Source organism: Nothobranchius furzeri, chromosome 3 (genome assembly GCF_043380555.1).
Source record: "Nothobranchius furzeri strain GRZ-AD chromosome 3, NfurGRZ-RIMD1, whole genome shotgun sequence".
Classification (NCBI taxonomy): Eukaryota; Metazoa; Chordata; class Actinopteri; order Cyprinodontiformes; family Nothobranchiidae; genus Nothobranchius; species Nothobranchius furzeri.
Window position 1 is genome coordinate 14,934,620 of NC_091743.1, and position 19,546 is coordinate 14,954,165.

Consider the following 19,546-nt stretch of genomic DNA (forward strand, 5'->3'; position numbering starts at 1 on the left):
AGGCACTCAGTCAGACCCAGTGTTGATATGTGGCAAGACGCTCCTCGGGGCGCGTCTTGCTTGGGCCTCTCTCCTGGAGGCGCTCAGTCAGACCCAGTGTTGACATGTGGCAAGACGCTCCTCGGGGCGCGTCTTACTTGGGCCTCTCTCCTGGAGGCGCTCAGTCAGACCCAGTGGTGACATGTGGCAAGACGCTCCTCGGGGCACGTATTGCTTGGGCCTCTCTCCTGGAGGCCCTCTGTCAGACCCAGTGTTTACATGTGGCAAGACGCTCCTCGGGGCGCGTCTTGCTTGAGCTTCTCTCATTGAGGCCCTCAGTCAGACCCAGTGTTGACATGTGTCAAGACGCTCCTCGGGGCGCGTCTTGCTTGGGCCTCTCTCCTGGAGGCGCTCAGTCAGACCCAGTGTTGACATGTGGCAAGACACTCCTCGGGGCGCGTCTTGCTTGGGCCTCTCTCCTGGAGGCCCTCTGTCAGACCCAGTGTTGACATGTGGCAAGACGCTCCTAGGGGCGCGTCTTGCTTGGGCCTCTCTCCTGGAGGCGCTCAGTCAGACCCAGTGGTGACATATGGCAAGACGCTCCTCGGGGCGCGTGTTGCTTGGGCCTCTCTCCTGGAGGCGCTCAGTCAGACCCATTGTTGACATGTGGCAAGACGCTCCTCGGGGCGCGTCTTGCTTGATCATCTCTCCTGGAGGCCCTCAGTCAGACCCATTGTTGACATGTGGCAAGACGCTCCTCTGGGCGCTTCTTGCTTGGGCCTCTCTCCTGGAGGCGCTCAGTCAGACCCAGTGTTGACATGTGGCAAGACGCTCCTCGGGGCACGCCTTGCTTGCGCCTCTCTCCTGGAGGCGCTCAGTCAGACCCAGTGTTGTCATGTGGCAAGACGCTCCTCGTGGCACGTCTTGCTTGGGCCTCTCTCCTGGAGGCGCTCAGTCAGACCCAGTGTTGACATGTGGCAAGATGCTCCTCGAGGCGCGTCTTACTTGGGCCTCTCTCCTGGAGGTGCTCAGTCAGACCCAGTGGTGACATGTTCCAAGACGCTCCTCGGGGCACGTATTGCTTGGGCCTCTCTCCTGGAGCACCTCTGTCAGACCCAGTGTTGACATGTTGCAAGACGCTCCTCGGGGCGCGTCTTGCTTGGGCTTCTCTCATTGAGGCCCTCAGTCAGACCCAGTGTTGACATATGGCAAGACGCTCCTCGGGGCGCGTATTGCTTGGGCCTCTCTCCTGGAGGCGCTCAGTCAGACCGAGTGCTGACATGTGGCAAGACGCTCCTCGGGGCGCGTCTTGCTTGGGCCTCTCTCCTGGAGGCCCGCTGTCAGACCCAGTGTTGACTTGTGGCAAGACGCTCCTAGGGGCGCTTCTTGCTTGGGCCTCTCTCCTGGAGGCGCTCAGTCAGACCGAGTGCTGACATGTGGCAAGACGCTCCTCGGGGCATGTCTTGCTTGGGACTCTCTCCTGGAGGCGCTCAGTCAGACCCAGTGGTGACATATGGCAAGACGCTCCTCGGGGCGCGTGTTGCTTGGGCCTCTCTCCTGGAGGCCCTCTGTCAGACCCAGTGTTGACATGTGGCAAGACGCTCCTCGGGGCGCGTCTTGCTTGGGCTTCTCTCCTGGAGGCTCTCAGTCAGACCCAGTGGTGATATGTCGCAAGACGCTCCTCGGGGCGCGTCTTGCTTGGGCTTCTCTCCTGGAGGCTCTCAGTCAGACCCAGTGGTGACATGTCGCAAGACGCTCCTCGGGGCGCGTCTTGCTTGGGCCTCTCTCCTTGAGGCGCTCAGTCAGACCGAGTGCTGACATGTGGCAAGACTCTCCTCGGGGCACGTCTTGCTTGGGCTTCTCTCATGGAGGCCCTCAGTCAGACCCAGTGGTGACATGTGGCAAGACGCTCCTAGGGGCGCGTCTTGCTTGGGCCTCTCTCCTGGAGGCGCTCAGTCAGACCGAGTGCTGACATGTGGCAAGACTCTCCTCGGGGCGCGTATTGCTTGGGCCTCTCTCCTGGAGGCCCTCTGTCAGACCGAGTGCTGACATGTGGCAAGACGCTCCTCGGGGCGCGTCTTGCTTGGGCCTCTCTCCTGGAGGCGCTCAGTCAGACCCAGTGGTGACATATGGCAAGACTCTCCTCGGGGCGCGTATTGCTTGGGCCTCTCTCCTGGAGGCCCTCTGTCAGACCCAGTGTTGACATGTGGCAAGACACTCCTCGGGGCGCGTCTTGCTTGGGCTTCTCTCATGGAGGCCCTTAGTAAGACCCAGTGTTGACAAGTGTCAAGACACTCCTCGGGGCACGTCTTGCTTGGGCCTCTCTCCTGGAGGCGCTCAGTCAGACCCATTGTTGACATGTGGCAAGACGCTCCTCGGGGCGCGTCTTGCTTGGGCTTCTCTCCTGGAGGCCCTCAGTCAGACCCATTGTTGACATGTGGCAAGATTCTCCTCGGGGCGCTTCTTGCTTGGGCCTCTCTCCTGGAGGCGCTCAGTCAGACCCAGTGTTGACATGTGGCAAGACGCGCCTCGGGGCGCGTCTTGCTTGGGCCTCTCTCCTGGAGGCGCTCAGTCAGACCCAGTGTTGACATGTGGCAAGACGCTCCTTGGGGCGCATCTTACTTGGGCCTCTCTCCTGGAGGCACTCAGTCAGACCCAGTGGTGACATATGGCAAGACGCTCCTCGGGGCGCGTGTTGCTATGGGCCTCTCTCCTGGAGGCGCTCAGTCAGACCGAGTGCTGACATGTGGAAAGACGCTCCTCGGGGCGCGTCTTGCTTGGGCCTCTCTCCTGGAGGCGCTCAGTCAGACCCAGTGGTGACATGTGGCAAGACGCTCCTCGGGGCGCGTCTTGCTTGGGCCTCTCTCCTGGAGGCTCTCAGTCAAACCCAGTGGTGACATGTGGCAAGACGCTCCTGGGGGCGCGTCTTGCTTGGGCCTCTCTCCTGGAGGCGCTCAGTCAGACCGAGTGCTGACATGTGGCAAGACGCTCCTCGGGGCGCGTCTTGCTTGGGCCTCTCTCCTGGAGGCGCTCAGCCAGACCCAGTGGTGACATGTGGCTAGACGCTCCTCGGGGCACGTATTGCTTGGGCCTCTCTCCTGGAGGCCCTCTGTCAGACCCAGTGTTGACATGTGGCAAGACGCTCCTCGGGGCGCATCTTGCTTGGGCCTCTCTCCTGGAGGCCCTCAATCAGACCCAGTGTTGACATGTGGCACGATGCTCCTCGGGGCGCGTCTTGCTTGGGCCTCTCTCCTGGAGGCGCTCAGTCAGACCGAGTAGTGACATCTGGCATGACGCTCCTCGGGGCGCGTCTTGCTTGGGCCTCTCTCCTGGAGGCACTCAGTCAGACCCAGTGGTGACATGTGGCAAGACACTCCTCGGGGCGCGTCTTGCTTGGGCCTCTCTCCTGGAGGCGCTCAGTCAGACCGAGTTCTGACATGTGGCAAGACGCTCCTCGGGGCGCGTCTTGCTTGGGCCTCTCTCCTGGAGGCGCTCAGTCAGACCCATTGGTGACATGTGGCAAGACGCTCCTCGGGGCACGTCTTGCTTGGGCCTCTCTCCTGGAGGGCCTCAGTCAGACCCATTGTTGACATGTGGCAAGACGCTCCTCGGGGCGCTTCTTGCTTGGGCCTCTCTCCTGGAGGCGCTCAGTCAGACCCAGTGTTGACATGTGGCAAGACGCTCCTCGGGGCACGTCTTGCTTGGGCCTCTCTCCTGGAGGCGCTCAGTCAGACCCAGTGTTGATATGTGGCAAGACGCTCCTCGGGGCGCGTCTTGCTTGGGCCTCTCTCCTGGAGGCGCTCAGTCAGACCCAGTGTTGACATGTGGCAAGACGCTCCTCGGGGCGCGTCTTACTTGGGCCTCTCTCCTGGAGGCGCTCAGTCAGACCCAGTGGTGACATGTGGCAAGACGCTCCTCGGGGCACGTATTGCTTGGGCCTCTCTCCTGGAGGCCCTCAGTCAGACCCAGTGTTTACATGTGGCAAGACGCTCCTCGGGGCGCGTCTTGCTTGAGCTTCTCTCATTGAGGCCCTCAGTCAGACCCAGTGTTGACATGTGTCAAGACGCTCCTCGGGGCGCGTCTTGCTTGGGCCTCTCTCCTGGAGGCGCTCAGTCAGACCCAGTGTTGACAGTTGGCAAGACACTCCTCGGGGCGCGTCTTGCTTGGGCCTCTCTCCTGGAGGCCCTCTGTCAGACCCAGTGTTGACATGTGGCAAGACGCTCCTAGGGGCGCGTCTTGCTTGGGCCTCTCTCCTGGAGGCGCTCAGTCAGACCCAGTGGTGACATATGGCAAGACGCTCCTCGGGGCGCATGTTGCTTGGGCCTCTCTCCTGGAGGCGCTCAGTCAGACCCATTGTTGACATGTGGCAAGACGCTCCTCGGGGCGCGTCTTGCTTGATCATCTCTCCTGGAAGCCCTCAGTCAGACCCATTGTTGACATGTTCCAAGACGCTCCTCGGGGCACGTATTGCTTGGGCCTCTCTCCTGGAGCACCTCTGTCAGACCCAGTGTTGACATGTGGCAAGACGCTCCTCGGGGCGCGTCTTGCTTGGGCTTCTCTCATTGAGGCCCTCAGTCAGACCCAGTGTTGACATGTGTCAAGACGCTCCTCGGGGCGCGTCTTGCTTGGGCCTCTCTCCTGGAGGCGCTCAGTCAGACCCAGTGTTGACATGTGGCAAGACGTTCCTCGGGGCGCGTCTTGCTTGGGCCTCTCTCCTGGAGGCCCTCTGTCAGACCGAGTGCTGACATGTGGCAAGACGCTCCTCGGGGCGCGTCTTGCTTGGGCCTCTCTCCTGGAGGCGCTCAGTCAGACCCAGTGGTGACATATGGCAAGACGCTCCTCGGGGCGCGTATTGCTTGGGCCTCTCTCCTGGAGGCCCTCTGTCAGACACAGTGTTGACATGTGGCAAGACACTCCTCGGGGCGCGTCTTGCTTGGGCTTCTCTCATGGAGGCCCTCAGTCAGACCCAGTGTTGACAAGTGTCAAGACACTCCTCGGGGCGCGTCTTGCTTGGGCCTCTCTCCTGGAGGCGCTCAGTCAGACCCATTGTTGACATGTGGCAAGACGCTCCTCGGGGGGCGTCTTGCTTGGGCCTCTCTCCTGGAGGCGCTCAGTCAGACCCAGTGTTGACATGTGGAAAGACGCTCCTCGGGGAACGTCTTGCTTGGGCCTCTCTCCTGGAGGCACTCAGTCAGACCCAGTGTTGACATGTGGCAAGACGCTCCTCGGGGCGCGTCTTGCTTGGGCCTCTCTCCTGGAGGCGCTCAGTCAGACCCAGTGTTGACATGTGGCAAGACGCTCCTCGGGGCGCGTCTTACTTGGGCCTCTCTCCTGGAGGCGCTCAGTCAGACCCAGTGGTGACATGTGGCAAGACGCTCCTCGGGGCACGTATTGCTTGGGCCTCTCTCCTGGAGGCCCTCTGTCAGACCCAGTGTTGACATGTGGCAAGACGCTCCTCGGGGCGCGTCTTACTTGGGCCTCTCTCCTGGAGGCGCTCAGTCAGACCGAGTGCTGACATGTGGCAAGACGCTCCTCGGGGCGCGTCTTGCTTGGGCCTCTCTCCTGGAGGCCCGCTGTCAGACCCAGTGTTGACTTGTGGCAAGACGCTCCTAGGGGCGCTTCTTGCTTGGGCCTCTCTCCTGGAGGCGCTCAGTCAGACCGAGTGTTGACATGTGGCAAGACGCTCCTCGGGGCGTGTCTTGCTTGGGACTCTCTCCTGGAGGCGCTCAGTCAGACCCAGTGGTGACATATGGCAAGACGCTCCTCGGGGCGCGTGTTGCTTGGGCCTCTCTCCTGGAGGCCCTCTGTCAGACCCAGTGTTGACATGTGGCAAGACGCTCCTCGGGGCGCGTCTTGCTTGGGCTTCTCTCCTGGAGGCTCTCAGTCAGACCCAGTGGTGACATGTCGCAAGACGCTCCTCGGCGCGCGTCTTGCTTGGGCTTCTCTCCTGGAGGCTCTCAGTCAGACCCAGTGGTGACATGTCGCAAGACGCTCCTCGGGGCGCGTCTTGCTTGGGCCTCTCTCCTGGAGGCGCTCAGTCAGACCGAGTGCTGACATGTGGCAAGACTCTCCTCGGGGCACGTCTTGCTTGGGCTTCTCTCATGGAGGCCCTCAGTCAGACCCAGTGGTGACATGTGGCAAGACGCTCCTAGGGGCGCGTCTTGCTTGGCTCTCTTTCCGGGAGGCGCTCAGTCAGACCGAGTGCTGACATGTGGCAAGACGCTCCTCGGGGCGCGTCTTGCTTGGGCCTCTCTCCTGGAGGCGCTCAGTCAGACCCAGTGGTGACATATGGCAAGACTCTCCTCGGGGCGCGTATTGCTTGGGCCTCTCTCCTGGAGGCCCTCTGTCAGACCCAGTGTTGACATGTGGCAAGACACTCCTCGGGGCGCGTCTTGCTTGGGCTTCTCTCATGGAGGCCCTCAGTAAGACCCAGTGTTGACAAGTGTCAAGACACTCCTCGGGGCACGTCTTGCTTGGGCCTCTCTCCTGGAGGCGCTCAGTCAGACCCATTGTTGACATGTGGCAAGACGCTCCTCGGGGCGCGTATTGCTTGGGCTTCTCTCCTGGAGGCCCTCAGTCAGACCCATTGTTGACATGTGGCAAGATTCTCCTCGGGGCGCTTCTTGCTTGGGCCTCTCTCCTGGAGGCGCTCAGTCAGACCCAGTGTTGACATGTGGCAAGACGCTCCTCGGGGCGCGTCTTACTTGGGCCTCTCTCCTGGAGGCGCTCAGTCAGACCCAGTGGTGACATATGGCAAGATGCTCCTCGGGGTGCGTGTTGCTATGGGCCTCTCTCCTGGAGGCGCTCAGTCAGACCGAGTGCTGACATGTGGCAAGACGCTCCTCGGGGCGCGTCTTTCTTGGGCCTCTCTCCTGGAGGCGCTCAGTCAGACCCAGTGGTGACATGTGGCAAGACGCTCCTCGGGGCGCGTCTTGCTTGGGCCTCTCTCCTGGAGGCTCTCAGTCAAACCCAGTGGTGACATGTGGCAAGACGCTCCTGGGGGCGCGTCTTGCTTGGGCCTCTCTCCTGGAGGCGCTCAGTCAGACCGAGTGCTGACATGTGGCAAGACGCTCCTCGGGGCGCGTCTTGCTTGGGCCTCTCTCCTGGAGGCGCTCAGCCAGACCCAGTGGTGACATGTGGCTAGACGCTCCTCGGGGCACGTATTGCTTGGGCCTCTCTCCTGGAGGCCCTCTGTCAGACCCAGTGTTGACATGTGGCAAGACGCTCCTCGGGGCGCATCTTGCTTGGGCCTCTCTCCTGGAGGCCCTCAATCAGACCCAGTGTTGACATGTGGCACGATGCTCCTCGGGGCGCGTCTTGCTTGGGCCTCTCTCCTGGAGGCGCTCAGTCAGACCGAGTAGTGACATCTGGCATGACGCTCCTCGGGGCGCATCTTGCTTGGGCCTCTCTCCTGGAGGCACTCAGTCAGACCCAGTGGTGACATGTGGCAAGACACTCCTCGGGGCGCGTCTTGCTTGGGCCTCTCTCCTGGAGGCCCGCAGTCAGACCGAGTGCTGACATGTGCCAAGACGCTCCTCGGGGCGCGTATTGCTTGGGCCTCTCTCCTGGAGGCGCTCAGTCAGACCGAGTTCTGACATGTGGCAAGACGCTCCTCGGGGCGCGTCTTGCTTGGGCCTCTCTCCTGGAGGCGCTCAGTCAGACCCATTGGTGACATGTGGCAAGACGCTCCTCGGGGCACGTCTTGCTTGGGCCTCTCTCCTGGAGGGCCTCAGTCAGACCCATTGTTGACATGTGGCAAGACGCTCCTCGGGGCGCTTCTTGCTTGGGCCTCTCTCCTGGAGGCGCTCAGTCAGACCCAGTGTTGACATGTGGCAAGACGCTCCTCGGGGCACGTCTTGCTTGGGCCTCTCTCCTGGAGGCGCTCAGTCAGACCCAGTGTTGATATGTGGCAAGACGCTCCTCGGGGCGCGTCTTGCTTGGGCCTCTTTCCTGGAGGCGCTCAGTCAGACCCAGTGTTGACATGTGGCAAGACGCTCCTCGGGGCGCGTCTTACTTGGGCCTCTCTCCTGGAGGTGCTCAGTCAGACCCAGTGGTGACATGTGGCAAGACGCTCCTCGGGGCACGTATTGCTTGGGCCTCTCTCTTGGAGGCCCTCAGTCAGACCCAGTGTTTACATGTGGCAAGACGCTCTTCGGGGCGCGTCTTGCTTGAGCTTCTCTCATTGAGGCCCTCAGTCAGACCCAGTGTTGACATGTGTCAAGACGCTCCTCGGGGCGCGTCTTGCTTGGGCCTCTCTCCTGGAGGCGCTCAGTCAGAACCAGTGTTGACATGTGGCAAGACACTCCTCGGGGCGCGTCTTGCTTGGGCCTCTCTCCTGGAGGCCCTCTGTCAGACCCAGTGTTGACATGTGGCAAGACGCTCCTAGGGGCGCGTCTTGCTTGGGCCTCTCTCCTGGAGGCGCTCAGTCAGACCCAGTGGTGACATATGGCAAGATGCTCCTCGGGGCGCATGTTTCTTGGGCTTCTCTCCTGGAGGCGCTCAGTCAGACCCATTGTTGACATGTGGCAAGACGCTCCTCGGGGCGCGTCTTGCTTGATCATCTCTCCTGGAGGCCCTCAGTCAGACCCATTGTTGACATGTGGCAAGACGCTCCTCTGGGCGCTTCTTGCTTGGGCCTCTCTCCTGGAGGCGCTCAGTCAGACCCAGTGTTGACATGTGGCAAGACGCTCCTCGGGGCACGCCTTGCTTGCGCCTCTCTCCTGGAGGCGCTCAGTCAGACCCAGTGTTGTCATGTGGCAAGACGCTCCTCGTGGCACGTCTTGCTTGGGCCTCTCTCCTGGAGGCGCTCAGTCAGACCCAGTGTTGACATGTGGCAAGATGCTCCTCGAGGCGTGTCTTACTTGGGCCTCTCTCCTGGAGGTGCTCAGTCAGACCCAGTGGTGACATGTTCCAAGACGCTCCTCGGGGCACGTATTGCTTGGGCCTCTCTCTTGGAGCACCTCTGTCAGACCCAGTGTTGACATGTGGCAAGACGCTCCTCGGGGCGCGTCTTGCTTGGGCTTCTCTCATTGAGGCCCTCAGTCAGACCCAGTGTTGACATGTGTCAAGACGCTCCTCGGGGCGCGTCTTGCTTGGGCCTCTCTCCTGGAGGCGCTCAGTCAGACCCAGTGTTGACATGTGGCAAGACGTTCCTCGGGGCGCGTCTTGCTTGGGCCTCTCTCCTGGAGGCCCTCTGTCAGACCGAGTGCTGACATGTGGCAAGACGCTCCTCGGGGCTTGTCTTGCTTGGGCCTCTCTCCTGGAGGCGCTCAGTCAGACCCAGTGGTGACATATGGCAAGACGCTCCTCGGGGCGTGTATTGCTTGGGCCTCTCTCCTGGAGGCCCTCTGTCAGACACAGTGTTGACATGTGGCAAGACACTCCTCGGGGCGCGTCTTGCTTGGGCTTCTCTCATGGAGGCCCTCAGTCAGACCCAGTGTTGACAAGTGTCAAGACACTCCTCGGGGCGCATCTTGCTTGGGCCTCTCTCCTGGAGGCGCTCAGTCAGACCCATTGTTGACAGGTGGCAAGACGCTCCTCGGGGGGCGTCTTGCTTGGGCCTCTCTCCTGGAGGCGCTCAGTCAGACCCATTGTTGACAGGTGGCAAGACGCTCCTCGGGGGGCGTCTTGCTTGGGCCTCTCTCCTGGAGGCGCTCAGTCAGACCCAGTGTTGACATGTGGAAAGACGCTCCTCGGGGAACGTCTTGCTTGGGCCTCTCTCCTGGAGGCGCTCAGTCAGACCCAGTGTTGACATGTGGCAAGACGCTCCTCGGGGCGCGTCTTGCTTGGGCCTCTCTCCTGGAGGCGCTCAGTCAGACCCAGTGTTGACATGTGGCAAGACGCTCCTCGGGGCGCGTCTTACTTGGGCCTCTCTCCTGGAGGCGCTCAGTCAGACCCAGTGGTGACATGTGGCAAGACGCTCCTCGGGGCACGTATTGCTTGGGCCTCTCTCCTGGAGGCCCTCTGTCAGACCCAGTGTTGACATGTGGCAAGACGCTCCTCGGGGAGCGTCTTGCTTGGGCTTCTCTCATTGAGGCCCTCAGTCAGACCCAGTGTTGACAATTGTCAAGACGCTCATCGGGGCGCGTCTTGCTTGGGCCTCTTTCCTGGAGGCGCTCAGTCAGACCCAGTGTTGACATGTGGCAAGACGCTCCTCGGGGCGCGTCTTACTTGGGCCTCTCTCCTGGAGGCGCTCAGTCAGACCCAGTGGTGACATGTGGCAAGACGCTCCTCGGGGCACGTATTGCTTGGGCCTCTCTCCTGGAGGCCCTCAGTCAGACCCAGTGTTTACATGTGGCAAGACGCTCCTCGGGGCGCGTCTTGCTTGAGCTTCTCTCATTGAGGCCCTCAGTCAGACCCAGTGTTGACATGTGTCAAGACGCTCCTCGGGGCGCGTCTTGCTTGGGCCTCTCTCCTGGAGGCGCTCAGTCAGACCCAGTGTTGACATGTGGCAAGACACTCCTCGGGGCGCGTCTTGCTTGGGCCTCTCTCCTGGAGGCCCTCTGTCAGACCCAGTGTTGACATGTGGCAAGACGCTCCTAGGGGCGCGTCTTGCTTGGGCCTCTCTCCTGGAGGCGCTCAGTCAGACCCAGTGGTGACATATGGCAAGACGCTCCTCGGGGCGCATGTTGCTTGGGCCTCTCTCCTGGAGGCGCTCAGTCAGACCCATTGTTGACATGTGGCAAGACGCTCCTCGGGGCGCGTCTTGCTTGATCATCTCTCCTGGAGGCCCTCAGTCAGACCCATTGTTGACATGTGGCAAGACGCTCCTCTGGGCGCTTCTTGCTTGGGCCTCTCTCCTGGAGGCGCTCAGTCAGACCCAGTGTTGACATGTGGCAAGACGCTCCTCGGGGCACGCCTTGCTTGCGCCTCTCTCCTGGAGGCGCTCAGTCAGACCCAGTGTTGTCATGTGGCAAGACGCTCCTCGTGGCACGTCTTGCTTGGGCCTCTCTCCTGGAGGCGCTCAGTCAGACCCAGTGTTGACATGTGGCAAGATGCTCCTCGAGGCGCGTCTTACTTGGGCCTCTCTCCTGGAGGTGCTCAGTCAGACCCAGTGGTGACATGTTCCAAGACGCTCCTCGGGGCACGTATTGCTTGGGCCTCTCTCCTGGAGCACCTCTGTCAGACCCAGTGTTGACATGTGGCAAGACGCTCCTCGGGGCGCGTCTTGCTTGGGCTTCTCTCATTGAGGCCCTCAGTCAGACCCAGTGTTGACATGTGTCAAGACGCTCCTCGGGGCGCGTCTTGCTTGGGCCTCTCTCCTGGAGGCGCTCAGTCAGACCCAGTGTTGACATGTGGCAAGACGTTCCTCGGGGCGCGTCTTGCTTGGGCCTCTCTCCTGGAGGCCCTCTGTCAGACCGAGTGCTGACATGTGGCAAGACGCTCCTCGGGGCGCGTCTTGCTTGGGCCTCTCTCCTGGAGGCGCTCAGTCAGACCCAGTGGTGACATATGGCAAGACGCTCCTCGGGGCGTGTATTGCTTGGGCCTCTCTCCTGGAGGCCCTCTGTCAGACACAGTGTTGACATGTGGCAAGACACTCCTCGGGGCGCGTCTTGCTTGGGCTTCTCTCATGGAGGCCCTCAGTCAGACCCAGTGTTGACAAGTGTCAAGACACTCCTCGGGGCGCATCTTGCTTGGGCCTCTCTCCTGGAGGCGCTCAGTCAGACCCATTGTTGACAGGTGGCAAGACGCTCCTCGGGGGGCGTCTTGCTTGGGCCTCTCTCCTGGAGGCGCTCAGTCAGACCCAGTGTTGACATGTGGAAAGACGCTCCTCGGGGAACGTCTTGCTTGGGCCTCTCTCCTGGAGGCGCTCAGTCAGACCCAGTGTTGACATGTGGCAAGACGCTCCTCGGGGCGCGTCTTGCTTGGGCCTCTCTCCTGGAGGCGCTCAGTCAGACCCAGTGTTGACATGTGGCAAGACGCTCCTCGGGGCGCGTCTTACTTGGGCCTCTCTCCTGGAGGCGCTCAGTCAGACCCAGTGGTGACATGTGGCAAGACGCTCCTCGGGGCACGTATTGCTTGGGCCTCTCACCTGGAGGCCCTCTGTCAGACCCAGTGTTGACATGTGGCAAGACGCTCCTCGGGGAGCGTCTTGCTTGGGCTTCTCTCATTGAGGCCCTCAGTCAGACCCAGTGTTGACAATTGTCAAGACGCTCATCGGGGCGCGTCTTGCTTGGGCCTCTCTCCTGGAGGCGCTCAGTCAGACCCATTGTTGACATATGGCAAGACGCTCCTCGGGGGGCGTCTTGCTTGGGCTTCGCTCCTGGAGTCCCTCAGTCAGACCCATTGTTGACATGTGGCAATACGCTCCTCGGGGCGCTTCTTGCTTGGGCCTCTCTCCTGGAGGCGCTCAGTCAGACCCAGTGTTGACATGTGGCAAGACGCTCCTCGGGGCACGTCTTGCTTGGGCCTCTCTCCTGGAGGCGCTCAGTCAGACCCAGTGTTGACATGTGGCAAGACGCTCCTCGGGGCGCGTCTTGCTTGGGCCTCTCTCCTGGAGGCGCTCAGTCAGACCCAGTGTTGAAATGTGGCAAGACGCTCCTCGGGGCGCGTCTTGCTTGGGCCTCTCTCCTGGAGGCTCTCAGTCAGACCCAGTGGTGACATGTGGCAAGACGCTCCTCGGGGCGCGTCTTGCTTGGGCCTCTCTCCTGGAGGCGCTCAGTCGGACCGAGTGCTGTCATGGGGCAAGGCGCTCCTCGGGGCACGTATTGCTTGGGCCTCTCTCCTGGAGGCGCTCAGTCAGACCCAGTGTTGACATGTGGCAAGACGCTCCTCGGGGCACGTCTTGCTTGGGCCTCTCTCCTGGAGGCGCTCAGTCAGACCGAGTGCTGACATGTGGCAAGACGCTCCTCGGGGCGCGTCATGCTTGGGCCTCTCTCCTGGCGGCGCTCAGTCAGACCCAGTGGTGACATGTGGCTAGACGCTCCTCGGGGCACGTATTGCTTGGGCCTCTCTCCTGGAGGCGCTCAGTCAGACCCAGTGTTGACATGTGGCAAGACGCTCCTCGGGGCGCGTCTTACTTGGGCCTCTCTCCTGGAGGCGCTCAGTCAGACCCAGTGGTGACATGTGGCAAGACGCTCCTCTGGGCACGTATTGCTTGGGCCTCTCTCCTGGAGGCCCTCTGTCAGACCCAGTGTTGACATGTGGCAAGACGCTTCTCGGGGAGCGTCTTGCTTGGGCTTCTCTCATTGAGGCCCTCAGTCAGACCCAGTTTTGACATGTGTCAAGACGCTCCTCGGGGCGCGTCTTGCTTGGGCCTCTCTCCTGGAGGCGCTCAGTCAGACCCAGTGTTGACATGTGGCAAGACACTCCTCGGGGCGCGTCTTGCTTGGGCCTCTCTCCTGGAGGCCCTCTGTCAGACCCAGTGTTGACATTTGGCAAGAAGCTCCTAGGGGCGCGTCTTGCTTGGCTCTCTCTCCTGGAGGCGCTCAGTCAGACCGAGTGCTGACATGTGGCAAGACGCTCCTCGGGGCGCGTCTTGCTTGGGCCTCTCTCCTGGAGGCGCTCAGTCAGACCCAGTGGTGACATATGGCAAGACGCTCCTCGGGGCGCGTATTGCTTGGGCCTCTCTCCTGGAGGCCCTCTGTCAGACCCAGTGTTGACATGTGGCAAGACACTCCTCCGGGCGCGTCTTGCTTGGGCTTCTCTCATGGAGGCCCTCAGTCAGACCCAGTGATGACAAGTGTCAAGACACTCCTCGGGGCGCGTCTTGCTTGGGCCTCTCTCCTGGAGGCGCTCAGTCAGACCCATTGTTGACATGTGGCAAGACGTTCCTCGGGGCGCTTCTTGATTGGGACTCTCTCCTGGAGGCGCTCAGTCAGACCCAGTGTTGACATGTGGCAAGACGCTCCTCGGGGCACGTCTTGCTTGGGTCTCTCTCCTGGAGGCGCTCAGTCAGACCCAGTGGTGACATGTGGCAAGACACTCCTCGGGGCGCGTCTTGCTTGGGCCTCTCTCCTGGAGGCCCTCTGTCAGACCCAGTGTTGACATGTGGCAAGACGCTCCTAGGGGCGCGTCTTGCTTGGGCCTCTCTCCTGGAGGCGCTCAGTCAGACCGAGTGCTGACATGTGGCAAGACGCTCCTCGGGGCACGTTTCTCTTGGGCCTCTCTCCTGGAGGCGCTCAGCCAGACCCAGTGGTGACATGTGGCTAGACGCTCCTCGGGGCACGTATTGCTTGGGCCTCTCTCCTGGAGGCCCTCTGTCAGACCCAGTGTTGACATGTGGCAAGACGCTCCTCGGGGCGCGTCTTGCTTGGGCCTCTCTCCTGGAGGCCCTCAATCAGACCCAGTGTTGACACGTGGCAAGACGCTCCTCGGGGCGCGTCTTGCTTGGGCCTCTCTCCTGGAGGCGCTCAGTCAGACCGAGTAGTGACATGTGGCATGACGCTCCTCGGGGCGCGTCTTGCTTGGGCCTCTCTCCTGGAGGCGCTCAGTCAGACCCATTGGTGACATGTGGCAAGACACTCCTCGGGGCGCGTATTGCTTGGGCCTCTCTCCTGGAGGCCCTCTGTCAGACACAGTGTTGACATGGGGCAAGACACTCCTCGGGGCGCGTCTTGCTTGGGCTTCTCTCATGGAGGCCCTCAGTCAGACCCAGTGTTGACAAGTGTCAAGACACTCCTCGGGGCGCGTCTTGCTTGGGCCTCTCTCCTGGAGGCGCTCAGTCAGACCCATTGTTGACATGTGGCAAGACGCTCCTCGGGGGGCGTCTTGCTTGGGCCTCTCTCCTGGAGTCGCTCAGTCAGACCCAGTGTTGACATGTGGCAAGACGCTCCTCGGGGCGCGTCTTGCTTGGGCCTCTCTCCAGGAGGCGCTCAGTCAGACCCAGTGTTGACATGTGGAAAGACGCTCCTCGGGGAACGTCTTGCTTGGGCCTCTCTCCTGGAGGCGCTCAGTCAGACCCAGTGTTGACATGTGGCAAGACGCTCCTCGGGGCGCGTCTTGCTTGGGCCTCTCTCCTGGAGGAGCTCAGTCAGACCCAGTGTTGACATGTGGCAAGACGCTCCTCGGGCAGCGTCTTACTTGGGCCTCTCTCCTGGAGGCGCTCAGTCAGACCCAGTGGTGACATGTGGCAAGACGCTCCTCGGGGCACGTATTGCTTGGGCCTCTCTCCTAGAGGCCCTCTGTCAGACCCAGTGTTGACATGTGGCAAGACGCTCCTCGGGGCGCGTCTTGCTTGGGCTTCTCTCATTGAGGCCCTCAGTCAGACCCAGTGTTGACAATTGTCAAGACGCTCATCGGGGCGCGTCTTGCTTGGGCCTCTCTCCTGGAGGCGCTCAGTCAGACCCATTGTTGACATGTGGCAAGACGCTCCTCGGGGGGCGTCTTACTTGGGCTTCGCTCCTGGAGGCCCTCAGTCAGACCCATTGTTGACATGTGGCAAGACGCTCCTCGGGGCGCTTCTTGCTTGGGCCTCTCTCCTGGAGGCGCTCAGTCAGACCCAGTGTTGACATGTGGCAAGACGCTCCTCGGGGCACGTCTTGCTTGGGCCTCTCACCTGGAGGCGCTCAGTCAGACCCAGTGTTGACATGTGGCAAGACGCTCCTCGGGGCGCGTCTTGCTTGGGCCTCTCTCCTGGAGGCGCTCAGTCAGACCCAGTGTTGACATGTGGCAAGACGCTCCTCGGGGCGCGTCTTGCTTGGGCCTCTCTCCTGGAGGCTCTCAGTCAGACCCAGTGGTGACATGTGGCAAGACGCTCCTCGGGGCACGTCTTGCTTGGGCCTCTCTCCTGGAGGCGCTCAGTCAGACCGAGTGCTGACATGTGGCAAGACGCACCTCGGGAAGCGTCATGCTTGGGCCTCTCTCCTGGAGGCGCAAAGTCAGACCCAGTGGTGACATGTGGCTAGACGCTCCTCGGGGCACGTATTGCTTGGGCCTCTCTCCTGGAGGCGCTCAGTCAGACCCAGTGTTGACATGTGGCAAGACGCTCCTCGGGGCGCGTCTTACTTGGGCCTCTCTCCTGGAGGCGCTCAGTCAGACCCAGTGTTGACATGTGGCAAGACACTCCTCCGGCCGCGTCTTGCTTGGGCCTCTCTCCTGTAGGCCCTCTGTCAGACCCAGTGTTGACATGTGGCAAGAAGCTCCTAGGGGCGCGTCTTGCTTGGCTCTCTCTCCTGGAGGCGCTCAGTCAGACCGAGTGCTGACATGTGGCAAGACGCTCCTCGGGGCGCGTCTTGCTTGGGCCTCTCTCCTGGAGGCCCTCAATCAGACCCAGTGTTGACATGTGGCACGATGCTCCTCGGGGCGCGTCTTGCTTGGGCCTCTCTCCTGGAGGCGCTCAGTCAGACCGAGTAGTGACATCTGGCATGACGCTCCTCGGGGCGCGTCTTGCTTGGGCCTCTCTCCTGGAGGCACTCAGTTAGACCCAGTGGTGACATGTGGCAAGACACTCGTCGGGGCGCGTCTTGCTTGGGCCTCTCTCCTGGAGGCCCGCAGTCAGACCGAGTGCTGACATGTGGCAAGACGCTCCTCGGGGCGCGTATTGCTTGGGCCTCTCTCCTGGAGGCGCTCAGTCAGACCGAGTTCTGACATGTGGCAAGACGCTCCTCGGGGCGTGTCTTTCTTGGGCCTCTCTCCTGGAGGCGCTCAGTCAGACCCATTGTTGACATGTGGCAAGACGCTCCTCGGGGCACGTCTTGCTTGGGCCTCTCTCCTGGAGGGCCTCAGTCAGACCCATTGTTGATATGTGGCAAGACGCTCCTCGGGGCGCTTCTTGCTTGGGCCTCTCTCCTGGAGGCGCTCAGTCAGACCCAGTGTTGACATGTGGCAAGACGCTCCTCGGGGCACGTCTTGCTTGGGCCTCTCTCCTGGAGGCGCTCAGTCAGACCCAGTGTTGATATGTGGCAAGACGCTCCTCGGAGCGCGTCTTGCTTGGGCCTCTCTCCTGGATGCGCTCAGTCAGACCCAGTGTTGACATGTGGCAAGATGCTCCTCGGGGCGCGTCTTACTTGGGCCTCTCTCCTGGAGGCGCTCAGTCAGACCCAGTGGTGACATGTGGCAAGACGCTCCTCGGGGCACGTATTGCTTGGGCCTCTCTCCTGGAGGCCCTCTGTCAGACCCAGTGTTTACATGTGGCAAGACGCTCCTCGGGGCGCGTCTTTTTTGAGCTTCTCTCATTGAGGCCCTCAGTCAGACCCAGTGTTGACATGTGTCAAGACGCTCCTCGGGGCGCGTCTTGCTTGGGCCTCTCTCCTGGAGGCGCTCAGTCAGACCCAGTGTTGACATGTGGCAAGACGCTCCTCGGGGCGCGTCTTGCTTGGGCCTCTCTCCTGGAGGCGCTCAGTCAGACCCAGTGTTGACATGTGGCAAGACACTCCTCGGGGCGCGTCTTGCTTGGGCCTCTCTCCTGGAGGCCCTCTGTCAGACCCAGTGTTGACATGTGGCAAGACGCTCCTAGGGGCGCGTCTTGCTTGGGCCTCTCTCCTGGAGGCGCTCAGTCAGACCCAGTGGTGACATATGGCAAGACGCTCCTCGGGGCGCATGTTGCTTGGGCCTCTCTCCTGGAGGCGCTCAGTCAGACCCATTGTTGACATGTGGCAAGACGCTCCTCGGGGCGCGTCTTGCTTGATCATCTCTCCTGGAGGCCCTCAGTCAGACCCATTGTTGACATGTGGCAAGACGCTCCTCTGGGCGCTTCTTGCTTGGGCCTCTCTCCTGGAGGCGCTCAGTCAGACCCAGTGTTGACATGTGGCAAGACGCTCCTCGGGGCACGCCTTGCTTGCGCCTCTCTCCTGGAGGCGCTCAGTCAGACCCAGTGTTGTCATGTGGCAAGACGCTCCTCGTGGCACGTCTTGCTTGGGCCTCTCTCCTGGAGGCGCTCAGTCAGACCCAGTGTTGACATGTGGCAAGATGCTCCTCGAGGCGCGTCTTACTTGGGCCTCTCTCCTGGAGGTGCTCAGTCAGACCCAGTGGTGACATGTTCCAAGACGCTCCTCGGGGCACGTATTGCTTGGGCCTCTCTCCTGGAGCACCTCTGTCAGACCCAGTGTTGACATGTGGCAAGACGCTCCTCGGGGCGCGTCTTGCTTGGGCTTCTCTCATTGAGGCCCTCAGTCAGACCCAGTGTTGACATGTGTCAAGACGCTCCTCGGGGCGCGTCTTGCTTGGGCCTCTCTCCTGGAGGCGCTCAGTCAGACCCAGTGTTGACATGTGGCAAGACGTTCCTCGGGGCGCGTCTTGCTTGGGCCTCTCTCCTGGAGGCCCTCTGTCAGACCGAGTGCTGACATGTGGCAAGACGCTCCTCGGGGCGCGTCTTGCTTGGGCCTCTCTCCTGGAGGCGCTCAGTCAGACCCAGTGGTGACATATGGCAAGACGCTCCTCGGGGCGTGTATTGCTTGGGCCTCTCTCCTGGAGGCCCTCTGTCAGACACAGTGTTGACATGTGGCAAGACACTCCTCGGGGCGCGTCTTGCTTGGGCTTCTCTCATGGAGGCCCTCAGTCAGACCCAGTGTTGACAAGTGTCAAGACACTCCTCGGGGCGCATCTTGCTTGGGCCTCTCTCCTGGAGGCGCTCAGTCAGACCCATTGTTGACAGGTGGCAAGACGCTCCTCGGGGGGCGTCTTGCTTGGGCCTCTCTCCTGGAGGCGCTCAGTCAGACCCAGTGTTGACATGTGGAAAGACGCTCCTCGGGGAACGTCTTGCTTGGGCCTCTCTCCTGGAGGCGCTCAGTCAGACCCAGTGTTGACATGTGGCAAGACGCTCCTCGGGGCGCGTCTTGCTTGGGCCTCTCTCCTGGAGGCGCTCAGTCAGACCCAGTGTTGACATGTGGCAAGACGCTCCTCGGGGCGCGTCTTACTTGGGCCTCTCTCCTGGAGGCGCTCAGTCAGACCCAGTGGTGACATGTGGCAAGACGCTCCTCGGGGCACGTATTGCTTGGGCCTCTCACCTGGAGGCCCTCTGTCAGACCCAGTGTTGACATGTGGCAAGACGCTCCTCGGGGAGCGTCTTGCTTGGGCTTCTCTCATTGAGGCCCTCAGTCAGACCCAGTGTTGACAATTGTCAAGACGCTCATCGGGGCGCGTCTTGCTTGGGCCTCTCTCCTGGAGGCGCTCAGTCAGACCCATTGTTGACATATGGCAAGACGCTCCTCGGGGGGCGTCTTGCTTGGGCTTCGCTCCTGGAGTCCCTCAGTCAGACCCATTGTTGACATGTGGCAATACGCTCCTCGGGGCGCTTCTTGCTTGGGCCTCTCTCCTGGAGGCGCTCAGTCAGACCCAGTGTTGACATGTGGCAAGACGCTCCTCGGGGCACGTCTTGCTTGGGCCTCTCTCCTGGAGGCGCTCAGTCAGACCCAGTGTTGACATGTGGCAAGACGCTCCTCGGGGCGCGTCTTGCTTGGGCCTCTCTCCTGGAGGCGCTCAGTCAGACCCAGTGTTGACATGTGGCAAGACGCTCCTCGGGGCGCGTCTTGCTTGGGCCTCTCTCCTGGAGGCTCTCAGTCAGACCCAGTGGTGACATGTGGCAAGACGCTCCTCGGGGCGCGTCTTGCTTGGGCCTCTCTCCTGGAGGCGCTCAGTCAGACCGAGTGCTGTCATGGGGCAAGGCGCTCCTCGGGGCACGTATTGCTTT